At 36.4% G+C, this 13,312-nt stretch overlaps 1 long non-coding RNA gene across 1 annotated transcript in view; it reads right to left on the bottom strand.

Annotated features, from left to right (window-relative positions):
- Positions 1–1,846: 1,846 nt before the first annotated feature.
- Positions 1,847–13,312, bottom strand: part of LOC307194204 — a 100,289-nt gene continuing 88,823 nt past the window's right edge. Inside the window, exon 3 of the long non-coding RNA XR_013830530.1 lies at positions 1,847–1,943. This is a non-coding gene — a long non-coding RNA (uncharacterized lncRNA). The remainder of the gene's footprint in view (positions 1,944–13,312) is intronic.

Consider the following 13,312-nt stretch of genomic DNA (forward strand, 5'->3'; position numbering starts at 1 on the left):
GAGGAGAACTAAATGTGGACCCCTTTGTTCTTTGGGATTCCCACAATACAAGGGAATATTTGAGACCAGAAGCCACGAAGACTCAAAAGCAAAAGCAAAATGTTTATGTTGATGAGTTACAATGTAACTGAACAGTAGTTATCCAAGGCAACATTGAAACACAACTGTGGAGGAAATGGATCAAATCACTGCCCTCATGGAGCTTCCTTTGCAGGGGAAAAGACAGATAATAAATAAACAAATAAAAATAATTTTTCAAAGTATAAGGTCAGTTATCTCAGCATGTTATATCGTTTGCCTACTGTTTTGAAAGCCTCCTCTGTCATATATCAAGTTTCCATATATGTGCAGGTCTATAAATAAAATATCTATTCTGTTTCCTGGTTCTATTTGCCTAGCTCTGCCTACATTCTTGATTACTATAGCTTTAGAGTAAACTTTGATATATGATATAGCAAGGTTCCCAAATTAGTTTTCTGCAAAAGTGCTTTAGCTATCTTTATTCCATGTTCCCCAATTAGAATCAGTTTGTCAAATCCCATGAAAACTCCCTATTGGCTTCTGATTGGAATTACACTGCACTTATAGATCAGTTTGGGAAGAAACGACACCTCAATGACAATGAATCTTCTCATACAGGATTATTGTAAATTTCTCTGTTCTTATGTCTTTAATATCTTTCATTACATTTTTGTAATTTTCTTCCTAAAGCCCTTACATATCTTTTATTAGATTTATTCTTTCTAATTTTTATTGCTATCATTCATGTTATTTATTTAAAAATTACATTTTCTAAAGGTTTATTACTGCTATATAGAAATGTAATTTATTTTAATATTGATATTTTTAATCTATCAACTAACTTTGCTGAATTCAAATATTAATTCTGATACTTTTTGAGCAGATTCACTTGTGTTTCGTACGTGGACAATCTTCCCACCTTAGAGCAGTGGTTCACTCGGTGATTTTGTTCACAAAGGGACAGTTGGCCATGTCTGGAGACATTTCTGTTTGTCACAACTGAGAGTGTCAAAATTTTGTAGTCATTTACTAAGTAATTATTTAGTGAAGTCGTACTTCACTAAATAATTAGGCCCTGTTTGAGAAGCTGAGTATTCAGTGGTAATCAAAACAAATATGTTCCTACCCACTGCAAAATTTAGAGTTTAGTTTATACCTTGCAAACAGAAAATATAACTTCTTTCGTAGTATTCGTGGAAATACAGAAAGCACAGAAAGTAATCATATAATAGAACAGAATAAAAACAAAGCTCGAAAAGGCAAAAGTTATATAAAATTACTCTTTTACCACTATGCTATAAACATAGAACTCAATAATAAATGTTTAAACATTTAAACAAACAACTCCTTGCCAACTGGAGATATGTATCCTTAAATGATTTATGTATTTTTAAAAAAAGAATAAAAATAAGTCAACCTAAGACTTAAGAAGTTAGAAAAAGAAAAAAAGGAGCCACAAGCATAACAGAAGTAATTAATCAACATAAAGGAGACATTAATTACTTATAAAAAAAAACAGTGGAACTGGCAAATTTTAAAAGCTCCTTATTTTAAAAACACTAAACAAAGGAAGGAAAAAGAGTAACTTTATGGTAGAGAAACTGACAAACACTACTTCAGCCAGATGATCAAGGTCAACAGCAACAATGATGGGTCATGTTGTCAATATGTATCCTTGAATGATGTGATGAGAGTAGCACTTTATCTCTGTGGTCCTTGTCCCCAAAACTCATAATCCCAGGCTAGTCATGAGAAAAACAGCTGTTAAATCCCAACTGAGGGGCATGCTAAATAATACCTGATCAGTATTCTTCAGACTGTCAAGGTCATTCAAAACATGGTCTGTCTGAGAAACCGTCACAGCCAAGAGCAGCCAAAGGAGACGCGACAACTAAACGTAAGGTGGTATCCTGGATGCGCTCCTGGAACAGAAAAAGGACACTAAGTAAAAAACTAAAGAAATCTGAAAAAAGTATGGACTTTAGTTAATAAGGTATCAACATTAATTGCGACAAATGTACCATCCTAACGTAAGATAGTAACAATAGGGGAAAATTGGATGGGGCATATGGAAATTCTGTAGTATCTTTGCCACTTTTCTGTTAATCTAAAACTTTGTGTTAGTGTCCTATTGCTACTGTAACAAATTATCACAGATTTATTGGCTTAAAATAATGCAAATTTAAGAAGTTTTGGAGGTCAGAAGTCCAAAATGAGTTTTAGGGGGGCTAAAATCAAGGAGCCGGCAGGGTTGGTTCCTTCTGGAGGCCCCAGAGGCAATTCTGTTCCTTGTCTTTCCTGGCTTCGAGAGACTGCCAGCATTCATTTACTTGTGGCTGCATCACTCCAAACTCTCCTTCTGTTGTCATGTTGCCTTCTCCTCTGTCTGATCTTCCTGGGCCGCTCTTTTAAGAACCCTGTGATCACACAGGGCGCACTCAGATAATCCAGAGTAACCTCCTCATCATAAAATCCTTAATTTAATCATATCCGCAAAGTTGTATGATTGCCCTATAAGATAACATTCACAGGTTCTGGAGATTAGGACATTGACGTCTTTGTGGGGCTCTTATTCAGCTTACTGCACTCCTCTAAAATTAAAAGTTTATTTAATAAAAACAACAGACAAATACTTAGAAAATCTAGCTGAGACAAAAAGGGAGCACACAATTAAATACCAAAGACCAACAGGAATATAACAAAAGATATGGAGATTTTAAGACCATAAGAGAGTAGTACCTATGACGATGAAAAAATACATTTCATTATCCAGATGAAATAAATGATCTTGGGGCAACAGGGTGTTACAGAAAAAAAATATTAGGAAAAGACCCAGGCATAAATGAAAATGTTGTCATAGAAGGCTTAGGGACAAGATGTTTTTATAATGACCATAGTTTCTATTTATTGAGTGCTAAGTGATGGACAGAGCTGGAATTCAAACCAGCATTTATCTGGTTTCAAAGCCCAAGCACTTTCACAGCATCATTTTGCCTCCTGTACACATATGGATCGCTCTTTTCATGCTTTCAAGGAACAGATTTTTCCTATTCTATGTAGTCTATTCCAGAGCATGGAAAGCTACCTAACTCATTTTTAACTCTTCAAAACTAAGGAGCACAGCCTGGAGAGGCAGGCTCCTCCCTCGAGCTGTATGATCTTAGCCTCAGTTCCTTATCTGCAAAATGTAGATAATGCTGTATCTCATTGGTAAATGTTGTAAGAAAATATAGGAGAAAATGTAGTGTTTGGAACATGGTATGAGCTTACAAATTTATCACAACTGCCATTATTATTATTAATAATAAAACCTAACAAAGACAGGATAAAAAGAAAAGAACTTATATATTTAAAAATTCTAGGGCTTCCCTGGTGGCGCAGTGGTTGAGAGTCCGCCTGCCGATGCAGGGGACACGGGTTCGAGCCCTGGTCTGGGAAGATCCCACACGCCACGGAGCAAGTAAGCTCATGAGCCACAACTACTGAGCCCTCGTGCTACAGGTACTAAAAGCTGCATGCCTAGAGCCCGTGCTCCGCAATAAGAGAAGCCACCGCAATGAGAAGCCCGCGCACCACAAGGAAGAGAGTAGCCCCCATTCGACGCAACTAGAGAAAGCCCATGCACAGCAACGAAGACCCAATGCAGCCAAAAATAAATAAATAAAATAAAATAAAATTTAAAAAAATTCTAAATACTAGCCACTGGGACTAAAAAGAAATATTTGAAAAGAATAATCTACCATGACCAAGTAGAAACTATCAGTTTAGTTTAATATTATAATATTTATTGTTATACTGAGAGGTCAAATAAAAAAAATATGATCATTAAATTTTGAAAGGCATTAGTAAAGTATTAAAATCATTTCTGATGGGAAAAATATTTTTGTTATTTATGAATAAAGGAATAATTCCTTAACACATTAAAAAATGTTTTACACTGACAGCTCATATAATTTATTGCAAAAATACCAATGGAGACATTTCCATTAACATCAGGAACAAACCAAGAATGTCTGCTATTCTCCCTACAGTTAATTATTATTTTATAAGTTTTGGTCGCAGCAGAAAAAAATAAGAAGTGTGATTACTAGAAAAAAGAGAACAAAGTTATCATTGTTTGCAGATGATATCATCATATACCTAGAAAACCCTAGAGAATCAGCTAAAAAATAATTAGCAGTGAGTTCAGCAAGATGAATGAATATGTGTCGATGGATTTCAAACGCACCAGACACAATCAGAAAATATAATGAGGGAAAAATCTCTTTTACAATAGTAACAGGAATATAAAACACCCAGAAATATAAGCTTAATAAAAAGATATGTCAGACCTTTGTCTGACATACCACAGAATTAGACAAACATAAAGTAAGGCTTAAATAAACAGGAAGCCATAGAGTGTGTCTGTGTGGACTATTATAAATATATCAAGTTTACCCACATTAAATTTTAGGTTTAATGCAACTCAATACATTCTCAATGGGATTTTCCTTTGGGAGTTTTTCTGGAAGAATAAATACATAAGAATAGCAATGAAAATTTGGAAAGGAAAGCTAATGAGGCAGGGTGCAACTTGTCCTACCAGATAGAAGATATATTGCAAAGCTACGGTAAAGAGTGGTACTTGCATAAGTATGGATCAATAAAAGACACTAGCCCTCAAAAAAGAAAGCTCCCTATTATGTACAATGGCTTGAGATGCTATAAAGTTGACCTCAAAACAAAGGAAGGGATGTCAATAAATGGAAGTCAATAAATGGAATATGGAAAATATTAGTCTAAGTCCTTACCTTATCCCATATGTCACACACAGTAATCAATACCAGTGATGTCTATATAAAACAATGTATATAGCAAATAAAACAACACAAATATTAGAAGCAAATAAAAATGACCCTCAGGAGGAAGAAACTTTCACCAAAGGACAGAATCAATAGAATCGGTGACAAAGTTTTAAATGCTGTCTATTAAAACTATCATTTCTTAAACAAAAAAGAAAAATAACATGGGAAATAATAAAATGACAAAGTTGGAAAAATGTTTGCCACTGATGATAGACAAAGAGGTAATATTTGTTTCTAGAGTTTTTATAAATCTGTAAGAAAATTACTGACACTTCCATAGAAATAATGGATAAAAAGACAAGGGTAATTTATGGAGGAATTATGAATGGTCAGTAAAGATAGGGGAAAGTTCAACTTTCCTGATAATCTCACAAATCTAAACATCATTTTATTTTAAAAAGTTTTATTGGAGTATAGTTGATTTACAATATTATGTCAGTTTCAGGTATACAGCAAAGTGAATCAGTTATACATATATGTATATCCATTCTTTTTTTTAGATTATTTCCCATATAGGTCATTACAGAGTATTGGGTAGAGTTCGCTGTGCTATTAGTTTTCTATTTTATTAAACATCATTTTACCTATTTAATTGCCAACTCAGGGTGAGAGATGGTCAGGTGGTGGATACTGTTAGGTAACCTGGAAGGAATGTCTAGTGTTATCATCTTCCTGGGGATGTATTTGGCAGTATGTTTCAGGAGCCCAAAAACCTCTGGTCACTTGGCCCAGGAATTCTTCTAGAATTCTGTCATTAGAAATGAAAAAGAGATGTGGACAATGCTTTTTGCACAGCGATATTCTTTACTTTCTATTTATAATGTCAAAAACTGGAAATAAGTTCAACAAAAATTGTATTGGAATGGTAGACTATGGTATATTGATGATTCTGAAAAATTCTGGTTTTGAAGAACTTTAATTATATGTAAATGTTCACAATATAATTTGTTTGTTTATCTTCTTTTCGGCCACACAGCATGTGGGATCTTAGTTCCCCAACCAGGGATTGAACCAGTGCCCCCTGCATTGGAAGGGCGGAGTCTTAACCGCTGGACCACCAGGGAAGTCCCTCACAATATAATTTTAAAGTAAAAGTGTAGAATTCAAAAGTGCATCCAAGAGAAGTTATATCTAGAATTTAGGGTAGGCTATTTCAGTTGGAATCTTTATTTGCATTTTTAATACTTCTTGTTTTCTATAATAAGATGCATTGCTTCCATAATAAAAAAAATAGCATATGTGGGTCTATGTGTATTTAAGGTACAATATGGGTAGTCAGTATCCTCTTCAAGAAATTAATCAAACTTTGGAAATTAGAAGTAGATTTTGTTGATATTTCCAGACGTTTTTTCTTTTATTTTGAAACATACACCCTTCTCTCTCTCTTTCCAAACTTGTTCTGCTTTCACCAAGAAACATAGTCATATATGCAGTCCCTTATACTTATCCCCACTCCCCATTTTATTCTTTAAGAGAAAGGAATATATTTAAGTTTGGCTTTGATTTTTACAAGTTTGTTAACAGAGTTTAAGATTTCATTTTGCTAAAAATGAAAAGATGTTAGTGACAGAATCATGCTTTGTTGCCTAGGTAGCAAAAATGATAACAACTGTATCAAATATAGACCTATGCCTAAATTAAAGTGGTATTTCCAAATGGTTAAAGAATTAAAAGACATGGAAAAAACTGAAGAGAATCAGGTAGTAACTTGGAATGAAGAGGAAGTACTGAATAGATACTGACATGAACAGTTAATATCATACAGAAATCATAGGGATAATCCTCACTAGAGCATCTTGTAAACACAGTTTGTTAATTTTTATATATTTCTATAATACATAGAAAATCGGAAAAATATTGGAGAATACAGAGATAAAAAATGATCACCAATAATCCTACTATCTATTTAAGTGGAGTTACTTCTGATTTCTATTCTCTCTTTCTCTACCTGCAGCCTCCCCCCAGCATGTTATTTTTAAAGATACTTATTCAATACTCTAAATAAAATTTTTTACCACAATTGCTTTTCAGAATGAACTCTCTGGAAATAACTTTGGTGTTTGCACCCTAGTGTAAATTCTTCTCCAGTCTCTCATCTGAGAGTTCCCAGTGTAATCGTTGGCTCTCCGCATGGTCAGCTGCCCATTCACTCAATCTGAACGTGAATGTGAAGCAAGTCAGAAAGAGAAAAACAAATATCGTATAGTAACGTATACATGTGGAATCTAGAAAAATGGTACAGACGAACCAGTTTGCCAGGCAGAAATAGAGACACAGATGTAGAGAACAAACGTATGGACACCAAGGGGGGGAAGCGGGGGGATGGTGGTGGTGGTGTGATGAATTGGGAGACTGGGATTGACATGTATACACTGATGTGCATAAAATGGATGACTAATAAGAACCTGCTGTATAAAAAGTAAAATACAATTAAAAAAGAAAGTGAAGTCTGCCTGTTGACAAGACCTACATATGCAGATGTGGCTTTTATTGCTCCTTTCTTAAATATGAAACAAAGATTTACTTAACAAGTATTTATTAAATACCCACTTGATGCTGGGCACAGTTCTTGGCATGCAATAGTGATCAAAAAAGACCAAAATTCCTGCCCTGTTGGAGCTTACATTCTAGTGATGGAAGAGGAAAAATAGGAAATTATTCCATATTTTAGAGATTGATATGTGCTACGGACAAAAACATTTGGGTGTCAGATGGTGACATTTGAGACACTAGAGAATCACAAATTTCCTATAAAAAAAGAGCCTACTGGATGCCAAGAAGAGTTAGTGGATGATGATACACACTTAGACTTACCTGTGTGAAATTCTGGATGTGAGGTCATAAGGTTTCCCGCAGCAGGCGCAGGAACAAAGCGGTAGGAGAGAGGGCACACACAAATGGGGAGAGCCAGATTGGCATCAAAATTTTCAACAATAACAGTGTTGCTAAAGTAAAATGAATCAATGTCTTTGAAGTATGAGGGAAATTTTTTTTTCAATCTAGAGCAGAATTCTCAACCAAATGATCAGTCCAATAATAAAACATATTCAAATATACCACTATATTGGAAGTCTACCTCTCATGTACCCTTCTTAGGAAGTTACTTGAAGATGTGCTCCTCAACAAATTGAGGGCATAAACTAAGAAAGAATACTGATGGAAAAATAAGTTTAGATGTATCCAATAGAGGAAATATAAACCTGTATGTGTGTGTGTATATATATATATATATATATATATATATATATAGGCATGCAGTGATTAAATTCGCTAAAGTGTTACGGCGCTGTGACAGAAATATGTTCAGTGTCCAGAAAGGACACCAAGGAAGAAGTGGTTCATTCTGCTTGTGGAAAGTTAAATTCCACAAACAGGAATTTACCTGATAGATAGAGTGAGATTTCTGCTGCCTTGAAGAGGAGTTGATCTTTGTATGTTTGAAAATACAATTATTCTCTTGTATGTCCAGCCTAAGGAAGTAATCTTAAATAAAAAGAATTAAGCAAAAAACAAAACAAAGAAAACAAACAAAAATCTTTTTTGGCGAATCAACTTTGAAAATATCTTACAGCATTTCTACAGCACCCCAAATTCATCACTAATATCAAATAATTCTTGAACTAGTGCGATTTTTTCATCAGTATATTGGAGGTAATAATGCCTATTTTAAGGATTATAGTGAGAATCAGAAATAGAAATAGAAATAATTCTTAGCCTACTCTCTGAAACTTACTGGATGATTATGATGGTGATGAAAATTTGTGTATAAATCTTTCCACTGGTACAGAAAATTCAAGAGTGAATCCAATACTCTGTACACAGATGACACTCCATACATGGGGAATCACAGGAGCCCAGAAAGCTGGAGCTGGCATGTGCCCTAGAGACCAGCCTCGCTTTTTCACGTTATTGTGGAGGAAACTGAGACACGCAGAAGTTAAACGATTTGCCAGAGAAGTCTGCCTGGAGCCTCAGAACCTTACATGTAAGACGCTGAAAAGAGATTTGTGTGCCTTGAGGCCAGGGACGCTGGTGAATTTGAGAGCCCTTCACTTTTCCTAACTTATTTAATGTGTCAGCAAAGGCCTGCTTACAAATCAGACACAGGGTGCTTCAGGGGTCTTTTCTCTTCTCCTGAAATGAGTTATTAGGCCAACTGGTCGTAGCACCATTGCTCTAGGAGCTGAAATCAGAATAACCAAAACTCACACCTTGGGGTACAAACACTGCTTGGATCAAAGTGATGTTTTTCTTCTTTTTAGCATTATATATTGGCATTAGGCCATTTCCTCCTATGTTTCTATAATGTACTATGCACTGCAATTGGTGAGGGGTTCACGGAGACATTAGTGGTATACTAGAACTTGTAGAAAGGAAAATATTATAAATCCTACTATCACCTTTTCTCTCGCCATATCTGACAAAGAAGGAGGAAATTAATTTCAGTCAGTATTAATTCAGGGTCTTTGAACTCATGGGCATGGCTATGATGTCATTACAGTACTGTAGTCAAAGGTAGAAGCATTCAATAAGTGTGGGTCTGCACACACATCCTCTCTGCCTTTCTCTCACCCTGTGTCCCCTTCAAGAGGAATTCTGCCTCTTGTATCACTGCCTCCTTTCTCCAATGTGCTAGAATTACTTGAGTTTACATTCTTTGAACTTGAACTTCTTCAACTCTAAGTGTGGGATATTAATATCTTCATTAGTGGTTTGCTGGGATAATTCAATTAGTTAATCTAAACAGTAAAAGCTCTTGGCCCAAAATAACGTATATAACATGTAATAAATACTATTTACCTTCCTGTCCCTCTTTCCTTCCTTCCTCCCTCTCTCTCCCTTTCTTTCCTCCACCTTCATGCTGTCCAAATACACTGATCCTACTCCTAGCATCCTACAGCGATCATGGGTCACACAAGCCACAGTTCCTACTCTTATGGCGCTACTGCTTCCATTCTGTAAACTAGAAGAGAAGCTTCCATTTAGAGGTTTGGACCAAGATCCTTCCATCTCTAAAATTCTACAATTCTTTTTATGGCTTCAAACCATTCAGTATTTGTGGTAGACGTGTTTCTAGGGACAGTTTGATTATAAAAAGTTTTGCTTTGGGAGTTGGGCTTTAAAGACCTTCTGATCAAAATCACTCATTCCCTTTTTTAAAGAGAGAATTAGAGAGCTGCCTAGGTTGGGAAGAACACGCATTTCCCACAGTGATTTTTCACAGTGTTCTGAAGGCAAGAAACTAAGATTGATTTATATCACTGCATTTTCTAAAGAGGAAGATGGATGTTCTGTGTGCTCTTTTTACCTACAGCAGGTTTGGGGTTGAAACAATTCTTTTTTTTTTTTTTTTTTTTTTTGCGGTACGCGGGCCTCTCACTGCTGTGGCCTCTCCCGTTGCGGAGCACAGGCTCCGGACGCGCAGGCTCAGCGGCCACGGCCCACGGGCCCAGCTGCTCCACGGCACGTGGGATCCTCCGGGACCGGGGCACGAACCCGCATCCCCTGCATTGGCAGGCGGACTCTCAACCACTGCACCACCAGGGAAGCCCGAAACAATTCTTTAAAAAGATATATGTCTTGAGGACAAACCTGGAAGTTTGGCGTAAGTGGATTGTATTTGTACCAGATTTTCCATTATTTCAAATTCCCATTAAACTATACAACATCGTTCAGCGGTATTTAGCATTTCACTATTCTCTTCCTCCTAAGATTTGGAGATCTAGAGATACAAAATGAAATGAACGAAAAAGGGAGAATTTCTTAGGAATATTTTTTTAACTAGAAAATTATTTAGTTAGGCTACTACTATGTTTCTTTGCAGCCATTTCAGGGAAAGAACATAGACTCAAATGTATCATGATAGCAAAACAAATATCTTGAAGGTGGGAAATGAAAGAGGGGCAAGGGAGAGAAAGATAGAGAGGAAGGAGAGAAGGGAGACAGAGAAACCAATGAATGAAAACGGGTTCTTCCCTAATCTCACAGCCATAAAAATCCTGAGCCATCGATAGCCAAAGCTTTGTTTCAGGAAGACTTTTAAACTCACAGTAAATATTATTTACCTTGTCCTCACAATGGGTGACTCCCTAAGTTAGTGTCGGAATAAAAGCGTGAGCTTAGGGTTTGGGTTAGACGATTGCTCTTTTCTTTTAAATTGAAGTATAGTTGATTTACAATGTCAGTTTCAGGTGTACTGCACAGTGATTCAGTTATATAGATATTCTTTTTCAGACTCTTTTCCCTTATAGGTTATTACAAAACATTGAGTATTGTTCCCTGTGCTATGCAGTAGGTCCTTGTTGGTTATCTCTTTTATATTTAGTAGTGTGTATACGTTAATCCTATCCTCCTAATTTAGGCTGTTGCTATTTAAATGATGCAAAAAATACAGAGCCAGGAAAGGATAATAAACAAAAAGTACTGAATAGTAAGAGGAGAAAGTGAGGGGGAGATGCTGAGGGCAATCCACCCCACACTAGTTTTCCTGGGCGGGGGGTCCTCTCTTCTCAAACTCTCCAACCCCCAGAATGAGCTATATACATCCTTTCTGAAAGAAGATGGTCTCCATCACATTTTTTCTGCCCAAGCATCCGTACGATCAAAATTATCAGTCCAGACGAATGTATAAGGAGAACGTGGTACATATATACAATGGAATATTATTCAGCCCTAAGAAGGAAGGAAATTCTCACACGTGCTACACCATGAATGAAGCTTGAGGACATTGTGCTGAGGGAAATAAGGAATACGGTGAGATTCCACTTACATGAGGTACCAGGAGTAGTCAGACTTGCAGAGACAAAAAGTAGAATGATGACTGCCAGTGGCTGAGGGGAGAAAGAAATGGGGAGTTGCTGTGTAGTGGGTACAGAGGTTCAGTGTGGGAAGATGAAAAAGTTCTGGAGGCGGATGGTGGTGATCGTATAACGACGTGAATGTACTAAATACCACTGAACTGTAGACTTAAAAATTGTTAAAATAGCAAATTTCAGGTTATGTGTGTTTCACCATCACCACCACCACCACCACCACAATAATAATAATAAAAACACCTGTCCAGGCCAGAAAGAATAGCAGTGGAGAAAATTGCTTCATAGAAAATGAGCCACCTCGAGATGAACTAACACAGGCAAATGGAGTAATTTTTACAGTAAAGGGGTCCTGCTATCTCAGATATTAAGTTAATGTCATCTCATTCAGCAAAAACCCTGTAGGGCAAAGGTCATCAGGAAACCAAGGCACAGAGGTCGCTAGCTTGCCTATTCTTACAGTCTACTCTTCTTCATCATGTAAAGAATTTGATGTCGAGTCTGTCTGTGACAAAGCCCACTTTTTCTTCTACACGGTACTTTCTTTAAAGGGCTAGTTTTCACTGAGTTTGAAATACTCCTACCTCCATATGTAGGAACATCTAAGAAAAAGCAAACACTGCTCAGCTGTGGGAAGAGGAAGCAGGAAGAAACGGTCCCTAACAAAACAAGGGAGATGGATAATCTATGGTAGGCTAAGGGAGTTTCTGTTAGCTTCCAGAGATCATTTTGGGTTTCTTACCTCCTTTGACTTCTGAATTTGAAAGCTCAAGAGCGGATATGCTTAATTTATTCTTAAATTGACAAAAGGTGAAACAGAAGCCTAAGCCAGCCTTTTCTGAATATCTAATGATAATGGAGCATTTGGCATTAGTTTTGATTTTTAATAGAAGAAGAGGTCCAATTCAAATAAAAGACAGTATAGCTCAAAACTGTGCTAAAAACTTAGGGATAAGGGCATCACCTTAGTAATATCAACTCTCTTTCTGATTGTCTTCATAAAGCAAGCCAAATACTCTGATAGAGCATTGGCACTGGCATCATGGAATGAGGTTTGAATTGTAGTTAGCTGCTTTCAGTTGTGTCACTTTGAACTCCTCTCTTAACCTCTGTGAGCCTCAGTTTCCTAACACATAAAATGGAAATAATAATGCCTAATTTACAAGATAATTGAAGGATTGAATTACATTAAAGAAGATGATGTCTGTTAGAGTGCCTGGCACACTTTGATTTAATATAAAATGATTGGTAACTTATCATGAAAAAGATGCTCACACTGTTCTCCTGTGTGAGAACAAGGGTAGGCAGGTTCAGGCCTATCTAGATCTCAAATAAAGTTACTGCGGAAGGGGAAAGTTTAATAAAAAAATTAAGCCTTTCCATGCTTTGAAGTGAAAGAGTAACTGGAATAATATTAACACCAAATGGAGATCCAATGAAGAAAATAAGATGGTGCCCTGTCATCATACCACACTTTAGGCTGGTTGTATTTTTTTTTTTTTTTTTACATCTCCCTGTCTCAAATCTTTAGGAAAACTGATGGATCTTAGCTAATCATATTTATAAGAGAAATACTTTGTAGGACAAATATTTTATTTACTAGCATTCTGCATGCATAACAAGGGAAACAGTTCA

Source organism: Stenella coeruleoalba, assembly GCF_951394435.1.
Source record: "Stenella coeruleoalba genome assembly, chromosome: 1".
NCBI classification, from domain to species: Eukaryota; Metazoa; Chordata; class Mammalia; order Artiodactyla; family Delphinidae; genus Stenella; species Stenella coeruleoalba.